The 14,911-nt window shown below is 42.8% G+C and overlaps 1 pseudogene; it reads right to left on the reverse strand.

Moving 5' to 3' along the window:
* Positions 1-3,273: 3,273 nt before the first annotated feature.
* LOC129024998 (X-ray repair cross-complementing protein 6-like) lies at positions 3,274-4,964 on the reverse strand (annotated as a pseudogene).
* Positions 4,965-14,911: the final 9,947 nt, after the last annotated feature.

Here is a 14,911-nt window from a genome sequence, read left to right on the forward strand (position 1 = left end):
TTAAGAGATGTTAGCTCTCATCCTTGAGCGTGAGATGGCCAAACTTGTGAGTTGAACCACAAAACTAAAATTCCCAAATTTGCAAGCCTTTATTATGATTATTTTCTTCAGGAGTGCCCTGTGTCTGTTTTTCTCTGTTTTTTTCCTTACTTAAGAATGGTTCAATCAAGTCATCAACACTTTAAATCATCACACAGCTCTTCTTCTCCAATTACATCAACCAACATCAGATGTGAAAATAGAGCACACATCAAGCAAAAAGATGGGATTATAATATCTTCCACTTTAGCCAGGGAGTCAAGCAGAGCGAAGAATGAGAGCATGCACAAGAGAGACGGTGTAAATAGTCTTCTATGATTCTTTCCTTGATTTTGAGAAAAAAAGAATATTGCATTTGTTAATTCTAAAGTTTAGAAATGAATCTGGAAGCAGATGTTGGCAAGATGGCCGAAAAGGACATTCGATCTCTTGTCTTCCCACAAAACCGTCAGTGTAAACAACCATACATATGCAAAAATAACTTCCGAAGAGCTAAGGAAACCAGGTGAGAGATTACAGCATCTGGGAACAGCAAAGAAATAAGAAAAACATATTCAAGATAATAGGAACAACAGTTTTCATTATCATTATAACCTCTTCCCCAACCCCAGGCAGCACATCATGGCTAGAGATACCCTCCTCTTGAAAGAAGGAAGTGAGCATTGGACTTTGCCTCAGACTCTAACACAAGACTCACCACAGTAAAACCCAGTGCCAGGACCTCATGGCCCCAGACTCTAGTCCAGTATCCATGAGCTGAACTTCTAGGCCTGCCCCACTACCAGGCCAACCTTAGCAGCCCCCGGCTTCAGACCAGCCCCAGCACTCAGCCAGCCCCTGTGATTTCAGAGTTTATATCTATCCCAGCATCATGGAAGGCCCCCACAGCCCTAGATATCAGGCTGGCACCTGTGAATTTAGCCTCCGGGTCAGTTCCTTTGTATACAGGCTCTAGGCCCACCCAGAACCAGGCTAGCCCCTGCAGCCACAGGCTCCAGACCAGCCCAGAGTCAGGTTGGAATACACGGCTTTGAGCTTCAGACCCACCCCAGCACCACGTAAGCACCCCTGACCTCAGACATCAGGCCAACACCTGCAGACAGAGGCTCTAGGCTTGCCTAGAGCCAGGCCAGTCCCTGCAACACCACTCTTCAGGCCATCTCCTGTGTCCCCATGCTTCAGCTGACCCAAGGTGCGAGCTCATTCCAATAAATTGCAGTGCTAGGCCAGCCTTCAAAAACCAAGCTCCAAAACTACCCCTGTGGACTCAGATTCCAGTTTGGCCCCAGCATCCCAAGGATCCAGGTCAGCCCTTGCAGATCTAACCTCCAGGCCACCACAGCCATACCAAGTCTCTAGGGTAGTCCCCATAGGTCCAGGTTCTGGGACTCTCCCTGTGGGCTGAGGTTCTAGGCCAGCACCTACACACAGCCTCCAGGCCAGATCTCACATAACAAGGTCCCAGGCCAGTCTCCACAGCTTCAGGATCCAGGCCAGTCCTCATGATTCTGGGAACTGGATCACCACCAATGATGCCAAGATCCAGACAAGCCCCCACAAACCCAGGCCCCATGACTTCCCAAGCACCAGGCAGGCCCCAGACCCTCAGCTAGTCCTAGTGGTCCCAGGCTCCAGTGAATCCAGGATCCAGGCTCATTCCAGTAGACCTTTGTGCCAAACCAGCCTCCGCAGACTGACTCCAGGCCACCCCTGCAAAACTAGGCTCCAGACCACCCCATGGACCCAGGGCCCAGGCCTACTGCCATGGACTCAAGCTCGAGGCTTGCCCCAGCAAAAGACCAGCCCCTGTAGACTCAGGCTTCAGGCCAGCTCCCTCAGAATCAGGCAGAAGACTCAACCACATGCTGATCCAGGCTACAGACAAGCCCCCTATGGGCCCAGGACCAAGGCCTATCCCTGTAAAACTCCAACTTCAGACCCATCTCACTGAACCCAGGTTTCAGGCATGCCCTCATGGACCCAGGCTCCAGGATCACCCACCATGGACTCAATCAACTGGACCAACCCAGAGAATTCAGGCTCCAGGTCCAATCCTGTGGATTCAGGCACAATAACTGCCCACCTGCTGACTCGGGTATCAGCCCAGACAGTCCAAGTACTTCAACAGTCAGCCCACCCACAGACCCTACCATACAGCCTTCCCAGAATCTCTGGATGCACTGACTGGTGAATGAGTTTCCCAGATAATGTCCATCTGCAAAGACTGAAAACGTTCCAAATTTTTTAAATGTGCAGATACCAGTGCAGGACCACAGGGATCAGAAAAAGTCAGGGAAACTATATTACCAAATGAACAAAATAAAGTGCCAATAACCAACCCTAATGAAATGAAGATGTATAAACTGCCTGACAACAAGATCAATATAATTGTTTTAAGGAAGCTCAGTGAACTTCAAGAAAATACAGAGGAACAATTCAACAAAACAGGAAAACAATAAATGATCAAAATTACAATTCAACAGAGAGATTGAAATTATTTTAAAAATCAAACAAATTCTGAAGCCAGAAATAAAAAACAAAATGAAAAGTGTGATAGAGTATCAACAGCAGAACTGTTCAAGCAAAAGAAAAAAATCTGTGAACCTGAACACAGGTTATTTGAAGATACATAATCAGAGGAGAAAAAAAGGATAAAAACAAATGAGGAAAGCTTATGAGACTTATAATACAACATCAAGAGCAAATGTTCAGATTATAGGACTAAAATAAAAAGAAGAGAGAGACAACGGGCCAGAAAATGTATTTAAAGAAGTAATAGTAGAAAACTTTCCAAATCTGTAGAAAGATGTAAATATCCAGGTACGAGAAGGTCAAAAGTTTCCAATTATATTCAAACCAAACAAGAAAACACCAAGAAAAAAACAGAATCATACTATTGAATATCGAAGACAAAGAAAGGATTCTAGAAACAGCACAAGAAAAGAAACATATTATGTATGAGGAAATTCCAATAAAGCTAGCAATGTTGTTTTCATTTTTTTTTTTTTAATAGTACAAAGTTGGGGCTCTTTATTCAGACGATAGAGTAGGGAACAGCAAAGTGGGAGGGCTACACCATCACCATGACAACAGAAAGCCTCATAAACGTAAAGTCCCTCGACTTCTGTTGGGCAGACTCTTCCTAGCTCAGGAGAAACATGTTTTAACTGGCTGAGAACAAGGCCAGGCAGCCTGGCCACAGTGTGGAAGGGCGGCCAGAGGCGCGGCCTCTGGTCAGTCCTGGAAGTGCTTGGTGAGGGCTTCTAGCAGCTCCTGCTTCTTCAGCCAGTACTCCAGGCAGGCTTCTTTCATCATGGGCACAGTGAACTTTCGCAATGTGCTCTTGCTGATGTGGGTCTTCAGCTCTTCTTCTGAATACTCCACTTGGGCCTTTTGCTTCTGGAACCTTCATTATTGCGTTTTCTCTTGGTAATTTTCCCTTCAGGATTATAAGCTGGTGAGTAGACAAGCTCCTTAAACTCATTCACCATGGAGCCCAGTCTTTTATTCATTTCTTCAACCTTTGGTAATATAAGGTCCACTGCTTGTTCAGGCTCCATCAAATACAAGATCAAGGGCTCCAGGTTCCCGAAGTGCTGCTGCAGCACGGGGTTCTCAAAGCTGTCACTTCTGTATGTGAAGCAGAGCTTCTGAATGATAGCCTTCATGTTGTCCACCTGCTCTGGAGTTGCCATGACTTTTTCAGTAAAGGGCACCTTCCTTTTGTCATCAGCAAAGGGTAAAAAGACCAGCTGGAAACCTGGAGTAGTCACCTGAATTTTCTGGTCATCCAATTCCTCTTCCTGTGACACCAAAGCCACAAAATAAGGGGGGATGTTCCTGTGGGGTGTGTATCTGCACAATGCTATGACCACCTTCTCCAGACACTTGATGAGCAGAGTACTGAACAGGGTTGAACTCCCATTCACCAGCAACTCCTCAGGGTACGTGAACAAGGAGGGCCTCAGGTAATGGTGCTCCTTCAGCATTACCAAGGGCTTGAAAACCATGAGCATCAAAGCTGGTTCATCAAACCATTTTAGCTCTTCTGTTTCCTCTTTCTCCAGTATAATCTGATGACTCCCATAGATCTGAGACCTCTTGGTATAGCTAGGCAGAAGCAAACTGCCGGTATTAATATTAAATTTCCGGGACTTGGTTTTCACTGGTTCATTTGTTTTCCGATAGAGTTTTATTGGAGGAGGCTTGAGAGCCTTCTGGACAAGAATTGTAAATGCCCACAGAGATCACTGTGTCTTTGTTGAGCTTCAGCTTTAACCTGCTGAGCGCTCATTTCCTGGTCTCCTTGGCACGAACCTTCTGCAACAGGTCTTCTAGCTTGCTGGATTCCTCAAAGTGAACTGGATTTCTCAAAGGATGAAGTCCTCATCCTTTGCCATGCTGATGATATCTCTGTAGAACAAGGATATGTCAAAGCCCCCAGGTTTCTTCAGGGGCATCAAGTCAAGGAAGATGCCTATATCTCATAGATCACTGGCTTTGGTCCTGGCCTGGCAGGCCTTAACACTGTCATTGCCATGAGGGTTGTCTTCATTGGTGAACAGCATGATTTTGTTATGACTCATCTTGAACTGGACATCACTAAAGAGTCCGGCACAGACCCACAGAACTTCACTGAATGAGTAGTCAGATCCATGGCCCATCAGGTCTTGGAAACATTTTTGTCCCTGCTGCCCCTTAAACTGGTCAAGCTTTAGAATTGTTTTTGCACCTGGATTATCCAACTCCTGTAAGACGTAAATATTTTTTAAATTCACTGAATTTTTGTCTTTCTCAGTATCATAAAGATCTTGATCACTGCTTATGATCTTACTCATGTACACACTTTGGATACACTGGATGCTCATGTCAAAAGGAGTCAACTCACCTTCACTCTGAGATTCAATCATAGCCCTGGAGGCATCAACCAAAAAAAATTAAACTATTGCTTCCTGAATATTTCTAGTATTCACTTGCTTCAAGGTCCTCTTCTTCTGCTGCTTCTTCATCACCCTCGGTTTTATAATAAGACTCCCACTCTGATGTGTTGGCTACTGCTCACTTTGGCACAGGGAGGTAACCCACAATGGATTTCATAGCAGAAACCTTGCAGAACAAGAGAGAGTGAGATGATATATTCAAAATGATGAAGAAAAAACCCTGCCAACAAAAATACTTCCTCTGGAAAAGCTGTTCTTCAGTAATAAAGGAGAAATAAATACTTTCCCAAACAAAAGCTGAAGGATATCATCACCACCAGACCTGTTTTTCAACAAATGCTAAAGAGAATTCTTCAAGTTTAATTTTAAGAAAATGCTAAATAGCAACACTAAAACATGTGATAGTGTAAAACTCACTGGTAAAAGTCAGTGCAAGGTCAAATTCAGAACAGTCTAATACTGTAAAGGTGGTGTATAAATTATTTAAAAATTTAGTATGAAGATTAAAATAAAATTTATAAATAAAAGACAAGAAATCAAAGCATACCACTAGAGAAAATCACCTAATCATAAACAAAGACAGCAAGAGAGGAAGAAAGGAACAAAGGTTCTACAAAACAACCAGAAAACAATTAACGAGAGAGGTGGCTAAGATGGCCGACTAAAAGCAGCTAGTGTGTGTGGCTCTCACAGAGAAGAGTGGAAGAGGTGAGTAAATATAGCACCTTCAATGGAATCATCCAGGTACATGCATGGGGATTAATCAAATAAACAACTTTACCCATGGAGAATAGAGAAAAGCACCACAGGATGATGGCCCACCTGGGAGTGGCAGGGAGCCAAAGGAACCTCCCCACCCAGGGAAGTGGTGAGTGAATGTGTGTCCCCAAGAATGCATGCTTCTCCCACGGATCTTTGCAACCCTCAGATCAAGAGATCTCTTCGTGAACCCACTCCACCAGGGCCCTTTAGTCTGCCACCCAGAGCTACGTGGAGTTTTGGCAGAGCAGCCGCTCAGGCATGCACAGAGATCTGGAAGTTTTAGATGCTCTTGCTTTCCAGGCTTCCCAGCAAAAGTAACTGCAACTCTGGAAAAGGGCAAAGTGGGAGGTTAGACTCCCACACATATCCCTAGGAAAGAGGCTGAATCCAGAAGGTCAAGCAGCAATGGTCTATGGGCACCACTTCCATGGCACCTCACCGGATAAGACCCACTCGCCTGGAATTCCAGTCAGCTACAGATGGCAGTATTGTGCCTCCATGGGATGGAGCTCCCAGGGTGAGTGGTAGGCCCGGATCTTTGCTGTTTGGATGACTTAGCTGTTACGGCCTTCGGGCTTTGGTGAGTCCAAGCTGACCAGAGATGGAAAGAATCCTCCAGCACAGCACAACTGCTCTACTGAAATGTGGCCAGGCTGCTTCTTTAAGTGTGTTCCTGATTCCATTCCTCATCACTGGGTGGAGCCTCCCAACCGGGGCCTTTAGCCACCCCCATCAGTGTTCTCCAGTCAACAGAGATTTGAAAACTCTCTGGGACAGAGCACTCAGAGGGAGAGTCAGAGAGCTCCCTGTGAGCTGTTTGGATGACTTAGTTGTTCTAGCTTTCAGGCTTTGGAGAGCCCAAGCCAACTGAGGGTGGAAGCAGTACCCCAGAAATGCACAGCTGCCCTACAGAAATGTGGCCAGACTGCTTTTTAAGCAGGTCTCTGATCCCATTTCTCCTCACCGAGTGGACTCTCCCAACAGGGGTCTTCAGCGACCCCCACCGGTGGTCTTTGGCTGACAGAGGTTTTAGACCTCCTTGGGATGGAGCTACCAGGGAGAGGGTCGGGCCACCATCATTGCTGTTTTGGTGACTTAGCTGTTCCAGCCTTTGGGCTTTGGAGTGTCTCAGGAGCTGAAGTGGACCCCAAGCACAGCACAGCTGCTCTACAAAAATGTGGCCAGACTAATTTTTTAAGCAGGTCCCAAACTCTGTTCCTCCTGACCGGGTGAGACCTCCCAACTGGGGTCCTCTGCCACCTCTTACAGGTGCGTTCAGGCCAGCAACACCCGCCCTTTTCTGGGACAGAGCACCCACAGGGAGGAACAGGCTGCCATTTTGCCATTTTGCAGTCTTCACTGGTGATACCTCCAGGTACTGGAAAATCCCAGGAGACTAGGGAATGGAGCAGACCCCTAGTATACCACCATAGCTCTATGGAAAAGTGGCCAGACTCTTACATGGGGGCCCTCTCATACCTCCTCACTGGGCAGGTCCTCCAGGCCTGGACCTCTAGCCACCCCCCACCAGAGATATGAAGCTAATAGCAACTTGGCAACTCCCTGGACAGAGCCTCCAGGGGCAACTGACAGCCTCTCTGCCACTGTCTCTGCAGTGGAACTGTCCTTACTAGCCTCAGACTAAAGAAGAAGCAAAGACCCTAAGTATCTTATCCACATCTCCAACAAGCTGCAATTGCCCCAAGGAGAGGAGGCTAGTCCATCTCCCATGAGTCCCAAACATCCCCCACTGCTCATCACCAGGCAGAAAACCCCTGGCTTTGGGCCCACAGCACAGACTCTCCATCCTGGGCTGATTGCTCTGAGCAATTGCTGACCCACATTTCTCTCATGTGGAGTCCCCAGGAGAGGAGCAAAGTGGTAAAGGCAGCAAGCCAGCTGATGCAGAGCCAAGAGGGTTTGGTGCAGGAGCATCTGTAGTAGACCATGGCTATCCCTCTAGGTTCAACTTGCTTCCACAACAGACTTTAGCTCTAAGGGAACTGTCGGACATGATGTCCGCAGGGTGGTCATGCACATCAGATGGAGCTGGCCCAACCTGAGCACTCTTTGGTCTGCTGGCCTCTCCCAAGGTCCCAGCCTGGCCATGTCTGCTTACAGGGCAGTGTGCCTGGGGGTCCACCTCATAGCTTCTGTACCAGTGGTTCATGCCTGACTGGTGGAGAGCTCCAGTGAAGCACCCCCTATGGCCACACACCAGTCTGCATAGTACCTCTCCAAACTGCAGCTTCTCCAAGCCCACAGCAACCCCCCACATCACTTTGCTGGCACGTGTCTGCATGAACAAGATTTATTTTATTTGCCCCACCAGCACACAGGAGTGCAGTATGCCCCGCTAACCCCCAACAACCAACATTGCAGATGGAGCCTTGTTGGACACAGAGCCAGCCAGCAAAACCTACCCCTGACAGCACCCTGCCCTTGCACTAATGCTGCGTGGAGAACAGGGAATCCTCCCACATCCTGAATCATCACTCCTGCTTGCAGGGCACAGAGAAGGCACCAAGACCTATGCTGGACAGCACCCTACTTCAAGCCAACACCACCTCCATTGCAACAGTGCACACAGTCACCAGCAGGAAACCCCCTCCTGCCCCATTTTCTGCCAACTGCCTTGACTCTGCCACTGTGATTAATGCCCGCAGGGAGGCAGACACCCCTGCATCTGCTGGCACTCTACTGCTGTTGCCACATCGCAGTCCCCTCTGTGCAGTAGACTCCAAAACTTGAGGAGCCAGAGAAAAAAGTCAGGGCCCAATACAAGTCCCCCAGAGTTAGAGCACAAAGTCCAGGAGTTGGGAGCTGAATGTCAGCCCCCTAAAATCTTCCAGAAATGAAGTAAGTTGGCTGAATCCACCTTATACCACAATCGAACTCTCAAGGTAATCAAATAGAATAAAAGGAAAAAAAAATATTCCGAAGTTCAGCAATCACAAAGATTGAGGGTAGATAAGCCCACAAAGATGAGAAAGAATCAGCATAAGAACACTGAAAACTCAAAAAGCCAGAGTGCCTTCTTTCCTCCAAATGACCACATCATCTCTCCAGGAAGGGTTCGGAACTGGGCTTATGCTGAGATGGCTGAAAGGACAAAAGTGGAAGTCAGAATACGAATTGGAACAAAGTTCACTGAGTTACTGGAGTACATTGTAACCCAATGCAAGGAAGCTAAAAATCATGAGAAAACATTGCAGAAGCTGATAGACAAAAGAGCCAGTATAGAGAACGACATAACTGACCTGATAGAGCTAAAAAACACGCTACAATAATTTCATAATGCAATCACAAGTATTAATAGCAGAATAGATAAAGTGGAGGAAAGAATCTCAGAGTTTGAATACTGGCCTTCTAAAACAAGACAGCCAGATGAGAATAGAGAAAAAAATAATGAAAAGGAATGAACACAACCTCAGAGAAATATGAAATTATGTAAAGAGACTGAATCTATGACTGATTGGTATACCTGAAAGAGATGGGGAGAATGGAACCAATCTGGAAAACATATTTCAGGATATCACCCATACGAAATTCCCCAGCCTAGCTAGAGAGGTCAACATTCAAATTCAGAAAATACAGAGAACCCCAGTAATATATTCCCCTAGAAGATCATCCCCAAGACACAAAATCATCAGATTTGCCAATGTCAAAATGAAAGAAAACATTTTAAAGGCAGCTAAAGAGAAAGGTCTGATCACCTAAAAATGGAAGCCCATCAGACTAACCTTACAACCATCTCTCAGCTAAAATCTTACAAGCCAGAAGAGATTGGCGCCAATATTCAACATTCTTAAGGAAAAGAAATTCCAACACAGAATTTTATATTTGGCCAAACTAAGTGTCATAAGCAAAGGAGAAGTAAAACCCTTTTCAGACAAGCAAATTCTGAGAGAATTTATTACCACCAGACCTGCCTTACAAGAGCTCCTGAAGGAAGTACCAAATATGGTAAGGACCATTACCAGCCACTACAAAAACACACTTAAGTACACAGACCAGTGACATTATAAAGCAACAACATAAACCAGTCTGCAAAATAACTAGCTAACATCGTGATGATAAGATCAAATCCACACATATCAATACTAACTTTAAATGTAAATGGGCTAAATGCCCCAATTAAAAGACACAGTGTGGCGAGCTCAATAAAGAACCACAACCCGTCGGTATGCTGTCTTCAAAAGATTCACCTCACATGCAATGACTCAAATAGGCTCAAAATAAAGGAACAGAGAAAAATCTACCAAGCAAATAAAAAACAGAAAAAAGAAGGGGTTGCAATCCTAGTTTCTCACGAAAGAGACTTTAAACCAACAAAGATTTAAAAAGAGAAAAAAAGGTACTACATAATTTTAAGGGGTTCAATTCAACAAGAAGATCTAACTATTCTAAATATATATGCACCCAACGCAGGAGCACTCACATTCATAAAGCAAGTTCTTAGAGACCTTTAAAGAGACAGACTCCAATGCTATAGGATTGGGAAATTTTAACTCTTCACTGACAATATTAGAGAGATCATGGAGACAGAAAATTAACAAAGATATTCAGGACCTGAACTCAGCACTGGATCAAATGGACCTGACAGATATCTAAAGAACTCTCCACCCAAAAACAACAGAACATGCATTCGTCTCATTGCCAAATGGAACATACTCTAAAATTGATGAAATTATCAGAAGTAAAATACTCTTCAGCAAATGCATAAGTACTGAAGTCATAACAAACAGTCTCATGGACCACAGCACAAATTAGAAATCAAGACTAAGCATTTTTTCATATGTTTGTTGGACATTTGTATTTCTTCTTTTGAGAACTGTCTATTCATATCCTTAGCCCAATTTTGATGGATTGTTTTATTCTGGCTGATTTGTATGAGTTCATCGTAGATTCTGGATATTAGTCCTTTGTCAGATGTATAGATTGTGAAGATTTTCTCCCACTCTGTGGGTTGTCTGCTTACTCTGCTGATTGTTCTTTTGCCATGCAAACCCTCTTTAGTTCAATTAAGTCCCAGCTATTTATCTTTGTTTTTATTGCATTTGCTTTTGGGTCCTTGATCATGAAATCCTTGCCTAAGCCACTGTCTAGAAGGGTCTTTCCAATGTTATCTTCTAGCATTTTTATAGTTTCAGGTCTTAGATTTAAGTCTTTAATCCATCTTGAGTTGATTTTTGTATAACGTGAGAGATGAGGATCCAGTTTCATTCTCCTACATATGGTTAGCCAATTATCCCAGCACCATTTGTTGAAAAGGGGATTGCTTCCCCACTTTATTTTTTTGTTTGTTTGCTTTGTCGAAGATCAGTTGGCTGTAGGTATTTGGGTTTATTTGTTTTCTCTATACTGTTCCATTGGTCTATGTGCCTATTTTTATACCAGTACCATGCTGTTTAGGTGACTATGGCCTTATAGCTTACTTTGAAATCAGGTAGTGTGATGCCTCCAGATTTGTTCTTTTTACTTAGTCTTGCTTTGGCTGTGCATGCTCTTTTTTGGTTCCATATGAATTTTAGAATTGCTTTTTCTAATTCTGTGAATAATGATGGTGGTATTTTGATGGGGATTGTGTTGCATTTGTAGATTGCCAACAAGTATATGAAAAAATGCTCAGCACCACTAATGATCAGGGAAATGCAAATCAAAACCACAATGCAATATCATTTACTCCTGCAAGAATGGCCATAATCAAAAAAATTAAAAAACAGTAGATGTTGGTGTGCATGTGGTGATCAGGGAACACTTCTACACTGCTGGTAGGAATGTAAACTAGTACAAACGACTATGAAAAACAGTGTGGAGCTTCCTTAAACAACTGAAATTAGAACTACTATTTGATCCAGCAATCCCACTACTGAGTATCTACCCAGAGAAAAAGAAGTCATTATATGAGAAAGATACTTGCACACGCATGTTTATAGCAGCACAATTCCCAATTGCAAAATAGTAGAACCAACCCAAATGCCCATCAATCAATGAGTGGATAAAGAAACTGTTATATATATATGTATACATATATGTATATATATACGTGTGTATATATGTACGTATATATGTGTATATATACGTACATATATGTGTATATATATATACGTATATATGTGTGTGTGTGTGTATATATATATATACACATATATATATATATATATGATGGAATACTACTCAGCCATAAAAAGGAATGAATTAACGGCATTTGCAGTGACCTGGATGAGATTGGAGACTATTATTACAAGTGAAGTAACTCAGGAATTGAGAACTAAACATTGTATGTTCTCACTGATATGTGGGAGCTAAGCTATGAGAATGCAGATGCATAAGAATGATAAAATGGACTTTGGGGACTTGGGGGGAAGGATGGGGGGTGGGGGGAGGAGAGGAATGAAAGACTACAAATAGGGTACACTGTATACTATTCGGGTGATGGGTGCACCAAAATCTCACAAATCACGACTAAAGAACTTACTCATGTAACCAAACACCACATGTACCCCAATAACCTATGGAAAAAATAAATAATAATAATGAAGAATAAATTTTAAAAAAGAAATCAAGACTAAGAAATTCACCCAAAATGATACTATTACATGGAAATTGAATAATCTGTTCATGAATGACTTCTGGGTAAATGATGAATTTAAGGCAGAAATCAAGAAATTATTTGAAACTATTGAGAACAGATAAACAAGAGGACACAGCTAAAACAGTATTAAGAGAGAAATTTCAGCACTAAATGGTCACATCAAAAAGAAAGAAAGATCTCAAGTTAACAAGCTAACACCACAACTAAAAGAACTAGAGAACCAAGGGCAAACAAATTCCAAAGCTACCAGAAGACAGGAAATAACCAGAATCGGAGCTGAACTGAAGGAGATAGAGACATGAAAGATCATTCAAAAGATAAATGAATCCAAGAGCTGGTTTTGTTTTTTTTTTTTTTTTTTGGAAAAAAACTAATAAAATAGACAGCTAACTAGACTAATAAAGAAGAAAAGAGAGAGAGGATTCAAATAAACATAATCAGAAACAAAAAAGGGGATATTACCACTGACCCCACAGAAATATAAGCAACCATCAGGGAATATTATGAACACCTCTATGCACAAAAACTAGAAAATCTACAAGAAATGAAGAAATTACTGGACACATACACACTCCCAAGGCTGAACCAGGAATAAATTAAATCCCGGAACAGATCAATAATGAGCTCTGAAATTGAGGCAGTCATAAATAGCCTACCAAACAAAAAAAGCGCACGACCACACAGATTAACAGCTTAATTCTAACAGATGTACAAAGAATAGCTTGTACCATTCCTACTGAAACTATTCTAAAAAATTGAAAAGGATGGATTCCTCCTTAATTTATTCTATGAGGCCAGCATCATCCTGATACCAAAACCTGACAGAGATACAACAAAAAAAGAAAACTTCAGGCCAATATCCTTGACGAACATTGATGCAAAAATCCTCAACAGAATACTGGCAAACTGAACCCAGCAGTATATCAAAAAGTTTATGCAGGCCAGGTGAGGTGGCTCACACCTGTAATCCTGGCACTCTGAGAGGCCAAGGTGGGCAGATCACCTGAGGTCAGGAGTTCGAGACCAGCCTGCCCAACATGGCGAAACCCCGTCTCTACTAAAAATACAAAAAATTAGCCAGGCGTGGTGGTGGGCACCTGTAATTCCAGCTACTTTGGAGGCTGAGGCAGGAGAATCCCTTGAACCCAGGAGGTGAAGGTTGCAGTGAGCCAAGATTGTGCCATTGCACTCCAGCCTGGGCGACAAGAGTGAAACTCCATCTGGGAAAAAAAAAGGGGGGGGGGGTTTATGCAATAAGATCAAGTAGGCTTTATCACTGGGATGCAAGTTTGGTTCAAAATATGCAAATCAAGAAATGGGATTCATCACTTAAACAGAACTAAATATAAAACCCACAACATTTTCTCAATAGGTGCAGAAAAGGCTTTTGATAAAATTCAACACTCCTTTGTGTTAAAAACTATTAGTAAACTAGGTATTGAATGAACATACTTCAAAATAATAAGAGACATATGTGACAAATCCACAGCCAATATCATGCCAAATAGGCAAAAGCTGGAAGCACTCCCCTTTCAAACCTGCACAAGAAAATGATGCTCTCTCACCACTCCTATTCAACATAGTATTGAAAGTTATTGCCAGGGCAGCCAAGTAAGAGAAAGAAATAAAAGGCATCCAAATACCAAGAAAGGAACTCAAACTATCCCTGTCTGCAGATGACATAATTCTCTATATAGAAAACCTCATAGCCTCAGCCCAAAAGGTTCTTAAGCTTATAAACAACCTCAGTGAAGTCTCAGGATACAAAATCAATGTGCAAATATCTCTAGTATTCCTATACACCAACAACAGTTAACCCAAGAGCCAAATCAGGAATGTACTCCAATTTACAATTGCCATAAAAATAATAAAACACCTAGGAATACAACTTACAAGGGGCATGAAGTACCTCTTCAAGGAGAACCACAAACTACTGCTCAAGGAAATAAGACAGGACACAAACAAATGGAAAAACATTCCATGCTCATGGATAGGAAGAATCAATATCATGAAAATGGCAATAATGCCCAAAGCAATTTACAGATTTGATGCCATTCCTATTAAACTACCATTGATATTCTTCCCAGAAATAGAGAAAACTATTTTAAAATTCACATGGAACCAAAAAAGAGCTTGAATAGCCAAGGCAGTCCTAAGCAAACAGAACAATGCTGGAGACATCACACTACCAGACTTCAAACCATGCTACAAGGCTACAGTAAATTAAACAACATGGTGCAGGTACAAAAACAGACATATAGAGCAATGGAATAGAATAGAGAACCCAGAAATAAGACCACACACCTACAACTATCTGATATTTGACAAACCTGACAAAAACGACAATGGGGAAACAATTCCCTATTCAATAAATAGTGCTGGAATAACTCCTAATGTCATATGCAGAAGATTAAAACTGGACCCCTTCCTTACACCATATATAAAAATTAACTCAAGATAGATTAAAGACTTAAATGTAAAACCCCAAACTATAAAAACCCTGGAAGACAACCCAGGTAGTACCATTTAGGACATAGGCATGGGCAAAGATTTCATGACACCAAAAGCAATT

This window comes from Pongo pygmaeus, chromosome X (assembly GCF_028885625.2).
Source record: "Pongo pygmaeus isolate AG05252 chromosome X, NHGRI_mPonPyg2-v2.0_pri, whole genome shotgun sequence".
In the NCBI taxonomy this organism is placed as follows: domain Eukaryota; kingdom Metazoa; phylum Chordata; class Mammalia; order Primates; family Hominidae; genus Pongo; species Pongo pygmaeus.